Below are 18,037 nucleotides of genomic sequence, written 5' to 3' on the forward strand. Positions count from 1 at the left end.
CACCGGGACCCTGCCCGCCAGGCTGCCCAGGCCTTCAGGATAGCGCCCCCCGGCGTGGGTCTGTGCCCCTCTTCCCGGCTCCTGAGGACACCATCCGTGGATGAAGACCCACCCCGGAAGGCCCCATTTCCACTTAAGGTCACGAGGAAGCTGCGAAAGCAGGGGTCAGTGATTAGGAGCTAAACACGTCTTGGGGCGGCAGTGGGGAGGGGGACACGGTCCCCACCCCACGCTGATGCTTTAACGTCTATGGAAGACAGAGCAGCCTGGCAGGCTGGCCCCGTGACTGGGGGAGCACATTGGCCGGGTGCGCTCTCAGTGGTAAGCTGTCCCACAGAACTTGATGGCAGACAAGCGCCCCCAACCCCCAGGCTCACCCACCCTGAGGGCTGTCCTTCCCCGGGCCTGCATGAGGTACACGCCCCGACGCTGCCGTGCCCGGGCCTCGAGCAGACGGGCTGTCCTGGCAGAATGGGAGGGGGGCTGGAGCGCCGGCCTTTGAGACCAACAGCACCGTCTGGCCCCAGGGAGGTGAGACCCCCTGCAGAGCGAGAGACAAAGGGGCCGGGCCGGGGGCCACATCCCAGCCCAGTGACAAGAAGCCGGGTCAGGGGGGTGGACACTGGAGGCTCGGCTCCCCGGGTAGAAGGGCTGAGCCGCGCTGGGGGCTGCCGTGAGCGTGCGGGGGCCGTGTGAGGCGGGAGGCCACGCCCCTGTGGACGCCCACCTTGGAGCCCGGCTTCCCTCCCTTCCAGGAGCCTCCTACGGGCTGGAGGGAGTCACCGCCCGACCAAAGCCAGAAACCGTCCTTGGGGACCGGGACTCACCCTGACTCTCGGGCTTGGCTCTCCTTTGCCCAGGGTCCCAAGCCCGTGGCGTGTCCAGACCCTCAGGAGCGCCCCGGGTCCCCTGCCCTGTGCAGCGGGTCGAGGATGGAAGCTGTCCTGGCAGGGGCAGCTTAGGGACCGAAGGGGGGCCGCCACCAGGTCCCCTGAGTCGAATCTGGCTCCGAAAATACACGCTGCCGAAGCATCAAAGGGGCACAGAGTTGGGCCCAAGCCAGCAGGGGCCCACGGGGTGCAGAGAGAAGCACCACAGCCGCCAGCTCGCCCTGGGCAGCGTAGGTGACAGCGATGCCTTCCTGGGACATGGGCAGGCCAGGGAGAAGGTCATTTCCTGTGCTGGGATCAGCAGTGCCCCCAAGATGGTGTCCACCTGGAACCTCAGAAGGTGACCTTATTTGGGACTAGGGTCTTCGTGGAGGTCATTGATTAGGAAGAGCTCAGCCATGAGTAGGCGGGCCCTAATCCAATGACGGGGTCCTTAGAAGAAGAGATTAGACACAGGCACACACAGAGAACACGGCCACGTAAAGACAGAGCCAGAGGTCGGAGTGATGCGGCCGCACGCCCGGGACGTCAAGGACACCGGCAGCACCCGGAGAGGGAGAGAGGCCTGGACCGGCTTCTCCCTCTGACACCACAAGGAACCAACCCTGCCAACACCTGGGTCTCAGAGTCCTGCTGTTTTAAGCCAGGATGTTTGTGGTCACTTGGCACGGTCGCCCAGGACACAGATGCAATCCTTTAGCGATAACTCCCGTCTCAGAGATGCGTGAGGTACCGCGCTCGCCACCCATGGCACCTAAAGGACAGAGCCGGGACCGCAGCCTGGGCGCTCAGCTGATGTCTTTGTATCCCAGACACTCCCCGCCCAACAACCCCTAACGCTCCCCACTCCCTGCCGGCATCTCAGGGCGACTGGACCAGCACACGTCCACCGCCTTCAGGGGCTGCAGAGCAAAAGTCAGATCTCCCAGGCCTGGTGGCCGAGGATGTGTCCACACGGAGACTGCACAAGGATGAGGCCACCGGGCTGACAAAGGACATGGGATTATAGAGGAGACCAGTTCTGCTGGGATCCAGCCAGCTGGCAAAGTATTAAAAACAAACACAAGGGCTTCCCTGGTGGCGCAGTGGTTGGGAGTCCGCCTGCCGATGCAGGGGACACAGGTTCGTGCCCCGGTCCGGGAAGATCCCACATGCCGCGGGGTGGCTGGGCCCGTGAGCCATGGCCGCTGAGCCTGCACGTCCAGAGCCTATGCTCCACAACGGGAGAGGCCACAACAGTGAGAGGCCCGCGTACCGCAAAAAAATAATAATAATAAAAACAAACACAAGTGTGACAGACAGAATCGGCTGCTTTATCTGAGCTTCAGATATGAAGCTGCAGCCACAGGTGTGAGGGCGCCTCAGTATCCCAGCCGTGATGAGGCGGGAGATTTCTTCAGCGACGGCAACGATGCAAATTGAAACTCTGAGATTTCCACTGACGACATCGCCATCCACACGCTCCTAATAAAACCGAGGTTTGCCACCGTGCAGCCACCCGTGTCATTCACAGATTCTGTATTTGTGATGTACCTGCCTGTTAAATCTCCCTGTAACCCCCACACCAAGAGTTGGGTGCTTTCGTGGGTGCTGAGAACGTGGTAGAGCAGGAGACATGTGACTGGCCCAACACGCTTGTTCCCGGCGGGGGCGGAGCCAGGTGACACTGTCTTGTGTCAGCTCTGGGGCTGTGAGCAAGTGTCCTTTGTATCTGTTTAGGGTTCTTTGCATTGTTGTGTTTTGTTGGTGGTTTTGCTGTTTAAAATGGCCCCAAGTTCAGAGCTGAAGTGCCATCCAGTGTCCTAAGGACAAGAAAGCCGTGACGTGACACGGAGAAGATGCGTGTGAGACGAGCTTGGTTGCAGCGTGATCACAGCGCTGTGGGCCCGAGGTCCACGTTATGAGTCAAAAACGTAGATTAAATGAGGTGTCTTTAAACAGAAACACATCGAATAAAGTTGTCTATTGAACGGTTGACAAAACATGCCCAGAGGCTCATGGGACCCTGACTAACCCCGCATTTTCCCTGGAGCAGGTTTGGTAACCACTAATTCCGCGTTCATGCGACCTCATAGCCCGGGACTCCTGCAGGTGATGAGAACCGAGCGTGTTTATAACTGAAGGAAACACTGCTTTCCATTTAGAAGTTAGCGAGCACGAAGACGTGGTTTCTCCCCCGCACGGTCACAGGCCTGGGAACGGCTGCCGCGTGCTGGCGCTGCCACCTCCCGCGACGGGCTGGCCCTCTTCTGGCTCCTGTCATGCCCTGTGAGGCCACAGAAACTCGGGCCCAGGGGAAGGGGATGAGGAGGCCCTCGAACTGGCTGAGATGCGTGTCCCCCTATGAGGAGGGGCCTCCGGCGCACAGAGGTGTTTAGAGCAGCCAAGTTCCGTTCCTCGGGCGCCCAGACCCGGGCGGCACAGTCGGGCTCGGATGCCCTCACGTGCGTCGGGCTCCGGGAAGCAGGAGGAGGGACCGGCGCCGGGGCTCGGGGTCTGAGCAGAGGGCGGCCGAGGGCTGCGTGCCGGAGATAGGGCCGAGGGGCGTGAGCCCCCCGAACCACTGGGCCCCAGCAGAGCCACAGCCGCGTGAACGGGGAGGGACCTGCAGGGTCCGGCCCAGCAGTGCTGCGCTGTCTTCTTGATGAGAACTGCTTCCCAGGCCAGAGTCAATTAAACTGACAGCCTCGATAAGCCGCAGGGGTAACTGCTCAGGGATAAATAAGAGGAGATGCCTTGTTTGTTTTTCCTTCTTCCTCTTTTAAGCACCCGATAGACATTTTAAAATTAAATTAAATGGCTTATCTGGGCTAATGCAGACGGACGGGTGATCTTCCTCCAGTGGCTAAGCGATGGCCGATAGTATCCTCGCCCTGCAGACATCACTCATCTCAGCGCAGCTCAGCCCGGCCACGGGCTTCCAAGTGACGAATAGCAAAACCAGCGTTGTTTTCTTCCTGCAGGTCACAGGCGAGTGGGCTCCAGGTTGTGTCCTTTCTAACCTCAGACCCCACCCTCACGGGGTGTCCAGTGCGCGCTCCGGAAGCCACAGCAGAGGGATCTGCTCCCAATGTGCCCACAGAGACAGGAACAGCCTCGCGGCGGGCTCGCTCCCGTTTCTGGGCAGGGCTGTGGGGCTGCAGGAGGGAAGACCCCGCGCCCACCGTCAGGAACGCACGGCGCCCGGCGGCCCCTCGTCCTCCCCTCCCCCCACAAGTGCAGCCAGAAACTCAGGATATTCCGGAGAGAGACCCCGGCAGGTGCCGAGAAGGGCAGGCTGGCTTCGGGCCTCGGGCCTGAGCAGCGACAGGTAAGGGGGCTGCTGACTCTCGGCGTCCGTGCGCCGGTGCCGAACAGAAACGCGGAGACAGAGTTCTGGGTGAAGGAGAAAAGAGGTAGCTTTATTGCTTTGCCACGCAAAGGGGGCCACAGCGGGCGACTGCCCTCAAGACTGTGGGTCCCGACCTGGAGGGGGTAGTGAGGCGCTTTATAGCAATGGTTAAAAGAGGAGGGCGTGGTCAGCCCATGGACCTTCTTCTGATTGGTTGGTGGTGAGGTCATCGGGAGTCGGCGCGGTCGACCTTCAGGTTCCAGCCAGTCTGGGGTCTACGTGCTTGTGGGCAGCAGACAGTTAACTTCTCCCACCTGGTGCGGGTCTCAGTATCTGCACAACAGCTCAAAGGACACGGCTCAGCATAGTATCTACAGCCCTTGAAGAGGAACTAAAGGTCCCTGACTTTGTTTAATGTCTCACTTGACTGTTTTCCTTTCTTTCTGCATTTTCTCACTTCTCTGATTAAATTTGTTCTTTGACTAAAGTCTTTTCTACAGACCGAGGGCAGGCGGAGGACACGGGTAGGGTCTGTTCTGGGAAGGCCTCACAGGGTCCTGCTCGGTGACAGGAGTGGCTTTCTTCTTGCCGCGTCAACCCACACTGACTGGGAGCCTCAGAAGGCAGCAACTCAGAAACCACGATGCGCCCAGCAAACAAAGCCTGCTCTTTGCCAAAGGACCGGGAAAGGGGCAGCTAGCAAGACAGAAAACTCCCAAACCCTAACTCTCTCCTCTACCCAAAGGCCGTGGAAGGTCTGGGCCTCACGCCCACGCACGCTGGCCAAGGCCCGACCGTAGGGTCAGCGGAGGCCACGTGGGGGGCCAGGACCTCTGCCCCCACCTGCTGCTGCCAGGGCTCTCTGCACAGAGGCCAGCGGGGACTAGGATCCCCCGGATGGAGACAGAAACAAAACATCAAATGTGGGGGGCATTTGGGACGTGCAGCCCCCAACGCTCACAGGAAAGGGAAACGTTATCAGATCCATCATCCAAGCTTCCAGCCCAAGAAGCTGGGAAAGACAAGCAAAATGGGCCCAGAGCAAGCAGGCAGAAGAGAGAATAAACAGCAGAAATCAGTGATCCCGAAAAAGGAAAACAGTGCAGACCATCAAAGCGCTGGTTCCGTGAAGAGATCAGTAGAGTGGACAAACCTCTAGTGAGAATGACAGACAGAAAAGGTGGAAGACTAACCACCAGAATCAGGAATGCAACCAAGACACCACTACCAGCCCTACAGACGCTGAAAGAATCAGGGACGCAGGGGACAGCTGGTACAGATGCAGGCTCCCCTTGGGACCTGGCCCCATGATGTCCTGCTCTATCTTCTGACCATCTTCTGCTGGCCAGGCTCCTGGTCAGTGTCGTGGAAGGGACAGTCTTCCCACGAGGGGCCAGCGATGTCATCTGTCACCTGAAAAGTCACCTTTGGGCCCATCGGCAGCTGTGCATCACTGAGACCGCCTGCTGGGCTGGGGTCCAGGCAAACCACCCCGGGTCCCTGACTGGCGCCCACCTGCAATTCCGTGCAGGGCCCACCTCGTCCCAGGAAAGCCCAGGCCCGCGGGAGTGACGGACGACGTCCTCCGGGAGAGCCACCGCCCCTGCGAGGGGAAATGGGCAGCAGGATCCTCCAGACCCGAGGCCCCACCTCGCTCCTCAAAGGCAGACCTAAAAGCCTCGGGTCTGGCGTGTGGGGCCCTGGCCCCATCCTCACCACCTGGCTGCCCGCCCCCTGCCTCCAGCCAGGCGTTGCCAGTCCTCCCCGTCCCCAGCCCCTCAGGACGTGCTCTTATTTAATTCCGGGTTCACCCCACAAAGTGAAGCCTAAGGGCTTTAGGAAACGCTGTGCTTCTTACAGTAAGAGCAGGTCTACGTCTGCCCCACTGCAGCCAGTGGGCAAAGCGATGCCTCTTAACAAACTCTGCACCGCAACTTCAGGCGCCACCCGAGAGAGGCCCCATCGGCAGCGCCGAAAAGGCCCCCTGCTAGCCCGGGGCGGGAGGGCCCCAAGCACGTTGGCGCCTCTAAACCAGTGCTGCTCGCCCTGGGGTCCTGTGCGAGAACGAGGCCACCCCACCCTTGGAGCTTCCAAGCCACGTGAGGCCAGAATTTGCATTTCTTTTCTTTGTTTTTAGGGCAAAAGATATTTTAATACATATAACGAAGAACCACAACCAAAATGTATGTAAAGAACATCTACAGGGCTTCCCTGGTGGCGCAGTGGTTGGGAGTCCGCCTGCCGATGCAGGGGACGCGGGTTCGTGTCCCGGTCCGGGAAGATCCCACATGCCACCGAGCGGCTGGGCCCGTGAGCCGTGGCCGCTGAGCCTGCGCGTCCGGAGCCTGTGCTCTGCAACCGGAGAGGCCACAACAGTGAGAGGCCCGCGTACCGAAAAAAAAAAAGCAAGAAAGAACATCTACAAATCAACAAAAGTTAAATAGAAAAATGGGCAGGACGCTTGACCAGACTTCTCGGCACTGAAGACACATGTGAAGAGTCTAGCTCTCACATTAAGAGTTCTTATCACAATAAAAAGTGCTTTAAAATACTCATACCAATACTAATAATTGGCATTTCTAACAAGTTCCCAGGTGCTGCTGACGCGGCTCCAGGGACCCCACTTTGAGAACCAGGGGTGGGAAGCAGCCCAGGCTCCCTGAGAAGCTCAGGTGTGGCCTCGAGCCCAGGAAGACACTCCTCTTGTTACTGGGACCTCATTACAACGAGCGTAAGGGTGAGTTCATCAGACGTTCATTCTGAGACACGTCTTCACGGTCTGGGCAACTTCTTCTGCACCTCCCTCCCCACTTCCTGGTCCCTCCCCAGGTGCCCCCTTTCCAGCATGTCTGATATTTATCTTTAAATAGACACGTATTCTTGCAAAATGTGTAGGACTGTTTTGTGTGTGTTTCCCAGTCACACCAGGGGTGTTGTGTGTCCACATCTCAGTCTATTTCCTCTCCTTTTTCTCATCAAACCCTGCCTGTCACCATGTTTCCACGTTGCCGTCTGCATGTCTGGTCCCCGCCGCTGTGCCCCCACATTTCACTCATCCATCCCGTTGTTTGGAACACTCAGCCAGCCTCCCGCTCCCAGTCATCCACTCTGGGTGGGGAGTGTGACAGAGAACTCGTCGACAGGTTTAGACCGCACTCACTCAGAAGTTGCATGACTTTGGGCTCTAGGGACAAATTATTTGAGATAGAAAACCTCTTCGCACTGATTCAAATGATAAAGGAAGATGTCGGCTCACAAACTAGAAAAAACACAGGGTTCTGGCTTAAGGCTTGGCTCGACCTACGGGCTGCATAAATTCAGTGGTGTGCCCAAGACTGCTGCGGGCGCCTGGGCGTGCCCCTTTGCCCCACTGTCTCTAGAAGATCCTGTGCAGTAAGAGACTAACTGTGCCCACAGTGAGAGCTGGCCCTTGACTGGCTCCTAGGAGGTGACTCCCAGTGTCACCTGTCTGATCAGTGTCTCTGTTTACTAGGGGGTCTTGGGCCATGTGGTATCAGCTTGACCTCTGGGGGCTGGTGGTAGGTCAGCCACGTGTCTCATCTAAGTGGCCAAGCTCCAGTAAAAATCCTGGACCCACAGGCTCGGGTGAGCCCCCTGGTTGGCCACACTCCACACGCTGTCACGTGTCGCTGCTGGGAGAGCTCAGTCTACATTACCCCCGGGAACGGATGGATGGAGCTCGTGCCTTTCTCCTGGACCTGGCCCCATACGTGGCTTTTTCTGTTGCCATTTTTAGTCTGTGTCTTTCACTGCAATAAATTATGAGTGAATCATGAGTATACTGGCTTCACCAGGCAATGTTGAGCCCATCTATCGAATTGTGGGACATGAGTGTGGTCTTGAGGACCCCTAAGCTGCAGAACCAAAGCATTTTCACATGATTTCTTGTAAGGAGGGCTGGGTCCGGCTTCAGGCACAGCTGGATCCAGAAGCATGAGTGAATGATCAGGTTTCCCTCCATCATGCACTGTCTCTGCTCTTCCCTGTGTCCCACCTGAGCCCCATGCACTGAAGAGGCTCCCTTTGCTCATGGTAGGTAGTACAGAGCCTCGGGGGCGGGACAGGGACACCCCAGTCCTCCCACATCTCCCACCCCAGATGCTCTGCTGAGCCCTGTGGGGCAGAGATGGGCTTTGCAGTCCTCAAGAGGCTACAGTCAGGGGCTCAGTCGGTGTGTGACCCTGGGATCCCTCAAAGGGTCCGTCCTTGATGGGATGGGTGCAGCCAGCCCCTGGCCATTTATCCATCAGAGATAGAACATCATCAAACTCCAGAGGCCTTGCTGCCTGTGCGAGCAGCCTCGGCAATGACTTCTGGCTCTGTGAGTGATGCTGCGACACTCTGAGGCTTCAGGGCAGCGTCTTTTGGGGATGGCCCCGCCCTGTCCCCATCCCTCCGGGCGCTGGACAAACTCGGAGACTAGCCTCTGTGGTCGGGTCTGTACAGCACCATGAGTGAGTTGTGAGCAAGTTGCTGGCATTTAAACTCAGGAGAGAGCTCAGGTGTGGGGGGGGAGGGGAGGTGTGACAGAGGTGACAGCTCTGGAGCTCTGGGGTCTTCCTGAAGCCCCTGCCCACCTCAGCCCAAGCAGCAGAAGCCCCCTTCTGCCCACCCGAGCCCCCTGCCGTCTCCCGAGGGGCCCGAGCCCGTCAGTAACTCTGTGCGAGTCAAGTGCGTTTTCGGGAAAAGGAAACGTACAGGCGTCTAAGAGCTCCCACTTGCCTAGAGGTGGACCTGTCAGCACGGCGTCATTTAGGAGGCCCCGGGCTGGGTGGTTGCAGCGAGGTGGGCTGTCAGAGAGAGGAAGGGCCAGGGAAGGGGGGCCGGAGGGGGAGGACGTGCAGAGGGAAACAGATACAGAGGGAGACGGAGGGAAAAGCAATGAGCCAAAGAGCAATGGAGCCAGAGCCCCGACCAGACGTCCCTGGAGCCGTCACGTTACAGCCAGGACAGGTAACGAGGGTCGGCCCTGAGGTCCAGACGGAATAAACACCAAATTCAGAGATGGTTTCCCGGTCTTCCTTGAAAAATGACTAACAAGGCCATTGCCTGACGGTGAGGACATTGGGGGAAGGGATTTCCCAGGAGCCACTTCGGAGACCAAGAGCCGACGAGCCGTGCCCCTGCCCCGCCCTGGGCCCTCACGGGTGGGCCGCAACCTCCATCCACCCGGTGCTGGAGAAGCAGGACAGCGGCCGCGGAGGCAGTGAAGGAGCCCTGCCAGCCCCTACCTTCCCCCTTTCCAGCCACCACTGGCCGGGAAGACAGCCATGCCGTTACTGCATTTTTTTTTTTTTTTTTTTGCGGTACGCGGGCCTCTCACTGCTGTGGCCTCTCCCATTGGCTCACGGGCCCAGCCGCTCCGCGGCATGTGGGATCTTCCCGGACCGGGGCAAGAACCCGTGTCCCCTGCATCAGCAGGCGGACTCTCAACCACTGCGCCACCTGGGAAGCCCCCGTTACTGCATTTTAAACGAAGCCCAGCTCGACTGTGGAGGCGGGGGAGATGTTTCATAACAGTAATTTGTCCTCGGAGTGCAATTGCTGATCCCATGAAAATAGCTAGCTCCGGAATCAGGCAGTGGTGCAGGGCCCGCCTGGAGGACCCCGCTTCTGGTCCTGACCCAAGGCGCTGGCCGAGACCCCCCGGCCCCACAGGCCACCTGGCCTCCTACCTTTTTCTTCCAGACCCTCCCACGCAGCTCTCCCCAGGGCTGCCGAGCTTCCTGGCGGCCTGGCATCACCCAGGGGTGAGTGATGGAGAGAGAGGACACTGAAGACCGAAGCCGTGGTCTTTCACGCCGAATCTTGGAAGCGACACACCGTCTCCTCTGCCAGGTGCTTTCGGTGACGGTGATGTGGCTCCACCCTGGTCCAAGGCTGCTCGGGCAGGGATCCCTGGGGCCACCTGCAGGCTGGCCCCTCACCCAGGAAACGCTGGAATGTAGACTCTAAGATGGCAGTGACCTCGTGGGAGCTGGGGTCAGCACAGGTGATGGCCATAGATGTTGAACCGCAAGGGGCTGGCTCGCTCAGCCAGCCATGGACCGATGGCTGTGTAACAAAACATCCCCAGTCAAAGGTGCAGTACAGTTGCTTCCTTACACCATCGGTTCTGTGGGTCAGGATCAGACAGGACACAACAGGGCTCTGACACAGGACCGGAGGCCTCTGCTGGGAAGGTGACTCCATGTCTGGGGGCTAGAATCATCCAGAAGCTCGTACACTCAGGCACCCTCTCAGGACCCCCTCCCCTGGTTTCCCAGGAGCAGGCAGAGCCCCCGGGGGTGGACCCCTCTACCCCGATCACCACGGCCACCCTGGCAGGCTCAGAACTCCGCAGACCTGGAAGTGAGACCCGTCCCTGTGACCCGCACCCTTAGCTCTTGATTACTCCTCTCGGCCCTCTGCCTGCGGTTTTCATTCTCTTCCGCAGCTGAACCCGGATGGCATGGGGTCAGCGGCATACCCACCCCCGACTCAGCCCCCAGCCACACCGGCCTCACCCGACAGCCCTGTCAGCCTTGCCTCCATCGGGCCGCGGTGATGATGCTTGCAGGCGGCTGGCCACTGCTCATCCGCCGTGCCAGACCCAACGCCCAGGCCCCAGTGACAGCAGAGGGGCCCGCAGAGCCCACCTGAGCTGGGCCTTGGTGCCCAGTGCAGGGATTTCGGAGTGCCCTGGACTCCGTGTGGACAATGCCTGGGTCCATGGGGGGTGGGGAGAAAAGCTGAGAGAAGGGGGGCCGTGCCCGCCCCCCGCCCAGCCCACCTGCCGCGTCCTAAACCCAGAAGCCTGTGCACATGTCACCTCACGGGGCAAAAAGCACTTTGTAGATGAGATTAAGTTAAGGGTCTTGTGATGCGGAGATTGTCCTAGGAGACGGATCGGTGGGCCCAGGGTCATCCCAAGGACCCCGATAAGAGGGAGGTGGGCCTGAGGAAACAAGCAGAGGTTGGAGTCGTGAGCTTTGAGATGAGGAAGGAGCTGGGAGCCCAGGAACACGGACGCCTCCAGAGGCTGGAAAAGGCCGGGAGCGGTTCTCTCTGGAGCCCCAGAGGGACCGGCCGGCCCACACTTCATTTCACCCAGCAAGACTAGTGCGGGATTTCTAACCTATAGACTATAAGACAATGGATGTGTGTTTGCTTCAAGCCTTTAATTTCCCACAGCAGCCAGGAAGCTCTGACACTCTCTTCCCAGCGGCTTGGCCTCGGCCTCCTGTGGATGTGAGCTGTGGCCCGAGGTGGCCGTCAATTGCCATCAAAGGGTCCCGGCCAGTTCAGAAAGCGGGCCCGCAGTGCAGTGCTGAGTGGCAGGCCAGAGGCTGCCTGAGTCCAGGAAGGAGGTCAGTGGTGGGGACCCTCCGTCGGCAGCTGAAAAGCCACAGGCCTTGGGACAAAGGAACCAACTCGTCACTCCCCCAAAGTGGGACTCAGACCACGAGCCACCGAAGTCAGAGGCCCAGGGCGCATGGTGACAGATGTCTAGGGGCCGTGGAGAGAGAGAGAGAGAGACCAGGGACGGCCGCTCTGTCGGGGGAGGGGGCGGTGCAGCGGACAGCTTTGTGGAAGCGCCTCCTGTCCGCGGACCCCGGTCCGAGGCTGCTGCCGCCAGAGAACCATTTACTGCAAAAACAGCTTCTCTGTCCCGTGAGGAACATCCCTCAAGCCAAGGCACAGAAGTGGGGGACACGGTGAACGGTGAGGCTGGGATGTAGGGGACCGGGGGGAGGGCCTGTCCTCCCCCCTCCCTACGGCAGGTGCCACAGCCTGTGCGTGAAAAGGCCCCTCTGGTCTCACGGCCAGAAGCTCCCCGGGCCCCCCGGGTGACATGCAAGTCGGGCCGCTGGCCCCTCCGCCCCCTGCCTTTTCCAGCTTCTGGAGGCGCCCACGGCCCTGGGCTCGCGGCCCCTCCCTCCAGCCTCTGCTAATGTCTCTTTGCCTCTGTATTGTGACCCTGTTCCGCCTCCTCCTAGAGGTCATCCCCGCTGTGATGACACAGGCCCCGGGACCATCCAGGGCAGGCCCCCATCTGCCCTGTGAGGTTCCATCTGCCCTATGAGGTTCCAGGCTTAGGAGGTGGACACAGCTCTCTGGGGACGCGGTTCAACTCACAGCGAGATCTGCTGAATGGCTCAAGCCCCTGTTAATGGTGGATGAGGGAGTCTTGTATCTTCCCTTCAGGGAGAATCTGCATGTGAGTAGGCGACCCTGTACCCTGCTGACACCACCCACAGGCCAGGAGGACAATTTGGAAGATAGATGGTAGCGGCGTTTTGGTGCCCACCAAGGCACCCCTGCGGGGTTGCTCGGCATTGTCGCCCCCCCACCACCCTGCCCGTGCCGACCGTGACCCTGGTGGCTACTGCCCGGCAATCTTAAATCCTGGCTGACTTCACGTCCAGCCTGAAATTAAAGCTCTGCCTTGTTTTTCTATCGACCAGCGAGCCCAGAGCAGAACAGCTGCAGGTCCAGCAGCCCGTCACGCCCTCCTGGTGAAGTCAGGGCACCTTCCAGGGAGGCTGCCCAACTCCCGCCACCAGAGCTGCTGTGCCCTGGGGAAATCAAACCCCAGCCCCACGCCTCCCTCACCTGCGGGGCCCCGAGCTCACTCGTCACCTCTGCAGAGGTGCCCAAGAGCCAGATGGAATTCTCATCAAGCCACAGCCTGAGGACACTTTTTTGATGTCCAAAGCCTGGGAAGTCAGTGGAACTGGCCTTCAACCAAATTTCCTAAGGGGCTAAAGCTGACCAGTCCAGGCGAGGAGAGGCTGCCCCAGCCAGGCAGCAGGATGGAGAGAGGCCAGGGCCCAGCCTCTGCTCACCCAGCATGATCATCTCTGGGTCATCTCCCCAGAGCACTGACCCCTTGAGCTGGATGCTGGTTACCATCTGGTAAATGCCAGCTGGGTCAGGGTTTGTGCTGCAGTGGGTTAAACAGTCTCCCCAAAATTCACATCCGCTTGGACATCAGAAGGTGACTTTGTCTGGAAATAAGGCCTTTGCAGGTGTGAGCAGTTAAGAAGAGGTTACCTTGGAGTAGGGTGGGCCCTGAATCCCATATAAGGTGCCCTTATACAGAGAGACGCAGACACACAGGGAGAAGCCACGTGAAGATGGACCCTCCTCTCCAAGAGAGTGGAGGGATGCGGCCACAGCCAAGGACCATCGGCCATCACCAGAGCTGGAAGAGGCAGAAAGGGCCCTCCCCTAGAACCTGGGGGCGGGGTGGCCGTGGTCCCGTGACCCCTTGATCTTGGACTTTTGGCCCCTAGAACCGTGAAAGAATAAATTCCTGTTGTTTTATTTTGTTTAATATTTATTTATTTATTTATTTGGCTGTGTCGGGTCTTAGTTGCGGCACGCAGGATCTCTGCTGCGGCGTGCGGGATCTTTTGTCGCGGCGTGCAGGCTTCTCTCTCTAGTTGTGGTGCTCTAGAGCACATGGGCTCAATAGCTGCAGCGGATGGGCTGAGTTGTCCTGTGGCAACTTAGTTCCCTCACCAGAGATCGAACCCACGTCCCCTGCCTTGGAAGGTGGATTCTTAACCACTGGACCACCAGGGAAGTCCTAATTATTCTTGTTTTAAGCCTTGAAGTTTGTGGTGTTTGTTACGCGGCCCCAGGACACTAATTCCCCCAATTCTTCATGTACCCCTCGTCATCCCCCATGGGACGTGTGCTGTTCTTGTTCCCACTTTACAGGTGGGGACCCTGAGGCCTAGCCAGGCCATGTCACTTGCCCACAGTGGTAGAGCCGGGTCAGCTTTTCCCTCCATGCACAGCCCTCCTCCCCATGCCTTAAGAGGAAGGACCTTCCCTCCCCCCAGCCCGGGGCCAGCGGAGGCTCCACGGTTTGACAGCCTTCCAGTTCAGAGGTGAGGTCCGTGCTCCCTCCCTCGAGTCTGGGAGCACAGCCGGTGGCCCTGGGTGACTTCTGAAGCAGGGTCATTAAAGGCCACGCAGCGTCCACCTGCTCTCAGAGCCCTGGCTGCTCTGTGGAATCCACAGGCCTGAGGCCCCCAGAGCCACAGAACCAGCCCTGGGAATCCAGCTGCCTCCAAAAGACCTGGCCCTGCCATGGAATCCCTGCCAGGCTCCCACCATCCCGCTGGGGCCCCAGACACTGTGGGGCAAAGTGAGCCATCCCAGGGGGCCCTGTCTCTGAATTCCTGACCCAAAGAGCTTGGGAACATAGTAAAATGCTGTTTCTTGCCACCGAGTCTGGGGGCGGTTTGTTTCACAGGGACAGTGAGGGGAGGGATAGGAGGCTTGCGGGGAGACACGCACATCATCCCAGAGACTGTCAGGGCCGCACCCTGCTCGGGGAGGCTCTCCTGGAGGCCCCATCACACAGCTTGTGACGGGCCTCCAGATCCCAGCCTGGCATTATGCGGGCAGTGGAGCAGCGCTGAATGCTTTGCCCAAGAGAGAGGCCAGGCAGAGAACGGGCCACAGGGTGGGGAGCGGGGCCAGGAGCTCCTTCTTCTGGCAAGAGATTCAGATTTCCGGGCAGACGCTCACCTGTCTGCCTCCACTACATGGGGGTGGGCGCCAAGGAGAGGCCCCGCCCCTCGGGACCATCCCTCCCCTCTGCCCCCCAACTGAGACTGGTTCAGCGGCAGCGTCTGCAGCTCCTGGGGTGGCGAGGATGCAGAGGGAGGGACACAGGAGGCGTCACAGCACAGACACTGTCACGTTCTCCCGGGAGAACACCTGGTCACACGTTGAATATTTAATCCACTTCCCAGGAGTCTGTTGTGTCCAGTAATTAACTAGAAATTAGTAACGGCCTCTCGGAAATTCAAACAAATTCCTCACGGGTCAAAAAAGAAAGGGGGTGGGGGCTTCCCTGGTGGCACAGTGGTTGAGAGTCCGCCTGCCGATGCAGGGGACACAGGTTCGTGCCCCGGTCCGGGAAGATCCCACATGCCGCTGAGCGGCTAGGCCCGTGAGCCATGGCCGCTGAGCCTGCGCGTCCGGAGCCTGTGCTCCGCAACAGGAAAGGCCACAACAGTGAGAGGCCCGCGTGCCTCAAAAAAAAAAAAAAAGAAAGGGAGAATCAATACTTCAATGACAGACATTCGATGACAATTCAATACATCACAACTCAGGGGACATGCGGGGCGGCCAGTCAGCGAGAATGCCACGTGCACACACTGTGTTGTCATGTTTCCGAGGCAGAGGGGTGGCCGGGGCACATGAGACCTGTGATGTGATGCTGGGATTTTTCATTAAACAGATGCTGGGGAGAGGGCAGATATGCACCAAGCTGGCAACCATGGTCGTGTCTGGGATTGGGGTCCCGGGGACTATTTTTTAAATATATTTAAATTTATTTATTTATCTATTTTTGGCTGCATCGGGTCTTCACTGCTGCATGCAGGCTTTCTCTAGTTGCGGCGAGCGGGGGCTACTCTTTGTTGCAGTGCTCAGGCTTCCCATTGTGGTGGCTTCTCTTGTTGCGGAGCACGGGCTCTAGGCGCGCGGGCTCATTAGTTGTGGCACGTGGGCTCGGGAGTTGTGGCTCACAGGCTCTAGAGCACAGGCTCAGTAGCTGTGGCTCGCGGGCTCTAGAGGACAGGCTCAGTAGTTGTGGCGCACGGGCTTAGTTGCTCCGCGGCATGTGGGATCTTCCCGGACCAGGGCTCGAACCCGTGTCCCCTGCACTGGCAGGCAGATTCTTAACCACTGCACCACCAGGGAAGCCCAATCCCGGGGACTATTAATGGTCAGTTTCTGTAAAAGGGAAGAAGCATAACTCACCTACAGATACAAATGGACGCCTGTCAGAGAGTCAATTTAACCGTTAATTCATGAAACGGCTGGTAAAACTTCAAACTGTTCCTGGGGGGGGACCCGAGAGCAGGCCTATCGGGAGAACTGAAGTGAATCCCCCAAACTGATGCAAAGCTGGCCCCCTTCCACCTGCGGGGGGTGGGAGAACTGTTTGCATAGCTCTTGGTCATGTCCACCAAAGAAGACCCAGAGACACACAGATAGACCAGGAAGGTCGCTAGACTAGGGGTGGGCAAGCTGTGGCCCGCAGGCCGGATCTGACCCCGACTTTGTAGAGAGTTTTATAGGCACACAGTGTTCACATCCGCGCTGTCCTGGCGGCTTTCTACAGTAGAGGTGAGCTGTTGCCCCGGCCACCCTCTGGGCTTTCCAGAAGCCTCGTGGCCGGCCCCCCTGGGCAGTGCCCATCTCCCAGAGCAGTCTCCTGGGAATCTCCTTGATCATTTCAGAGCCTCACAGGTTCTCCATATGCAGCTTTCCCTTCCCACCTATGTCTATTTCTATAATAACTGAAGTTTTTATAACGAGCACAAATGAATTGTGTGGAGAAAAAACATCTTGCCCTATTTTGGCACGTCTGTCTTGGTAGGCCTTTAAGCCTCAAGCAATGTCAGTGGTCCAGGCCTCCTCTGACCTCTGACACGCCGTACTTAACGACCTCAATGGCTCCGGCTCTGACCCCAGAACAGCCCAGACCTCAGGGGAGCTCAGCCCCGACGTTCCAGCCGCCCCAGCTCCTGCCGAGGCGAGCAGAGACCAGCTGTCCCCGCCAAGCCCTGCGCAGGCTGCAGACTCATGAGCGAAATCGATGTTGTAGTAGTTTCATGCCTCTAAGTTTTGGACTGATTTCCTACGCAGCCACAGCCCCTGGAACCGCCCACTTTGTGGATGAGAGGACTGAGGCCTGAAGGGGCCGGGCAACTTTCCCGAGTGCAGAGTGGAGCATCAGCCGGTGGGCACCGAGGCCGTGACCTCACCAGGCCATGACCAGCTGGGGGCAGGGGTGGGGCCCCGGGAGGCTTCCATTAACGGAGGGTGCCCCACGGAGGAGGGCGGCTCAGTGCCAGGGGGCCAGCTGCTGCCCCCCACCCCGTGCCCCCAGCCTAGCGGGGAAGCCCTGATGGGGGTGCCCATTCCCCAAGGTCTACGTCCTGACTGATGTTTCAGGAGGTACCCCTCTGACATCCAGTTCTCTGCAGCTTATTTGCTAAATGCCAATTAAATGCTTGAGCATTCCTATTGCTGGCGAGTGTTCTCCGCGTCTCGTGATACATCCCTCGTTACGCGTGTGACTATGACTTAATCATCCAACAGTCCCATTCATCTCCTGGAGGGAGGCAGAGAGACAGACAGGGAGACAGGGGACAGAGGGACAGACAGGGCTGGCCTGTTTGTGCAGCAGGACCGGGGGACGGCGCCCCGGGCACACAGCAGGCAGCCCCCCGACAACACCCCCGCCCTCCCTCCAAGCTTTTCCGAAATCCCAGACCCGACAGTCCTGGAGCCCTGGCATCGTGCAGCGGGGCAGTCAGCGGGGGCCCGCCGCAGATGCAGGAAGGGGTCCCCCATGTCCCTGGCTCACTGGGTCTCAGTCACTTGAGAGGCAGGACCACGGGTCGTGCAGGAAACACCGCGTCCCCGTGTTTCTGCCGCAGGATTGAAATTCTCCTTCAAGCTCCGGCTCCGGATGTGGCAGAAATGAGGTCTCTGTTGGTCGGGGTCCCCCCCTTCCCCGGTGGTGTCGGGACAGAGGTGTAGGTGCCGGGAACAGAGAAGCAGTGTTTGAGTCGGGGGAGGGCGGGCTGCCCTGAGATGGGCAGCAAGGAAACCACCGTCACCCCGAGCGAGTGAGGCAGGGAGGGAGGGCCTAGGCCGCCTGGACGGGCACACCCTCGCGGAGATCCCTGCGAGGAGCCTGGCCTCAAGTCACTTGGGAAGGACTTGGCGGTCCCCTGGCACGCAGGGCACTACCTGTCCTTGCTGGCACCCCAAG

Source organism: Hyperoodon ampullatus (genome assembly GCF_949752795.1).
Source record: "Hyperoodon ampullatus genome assembly, chromosome: 13".
Lineage (NCBI taxonomy): Eukaryota > Metazoa > Chordata > Mammalia > Artiodactyla > Ziphiidae > Hyperoodon > Hyperoodon ampullatus.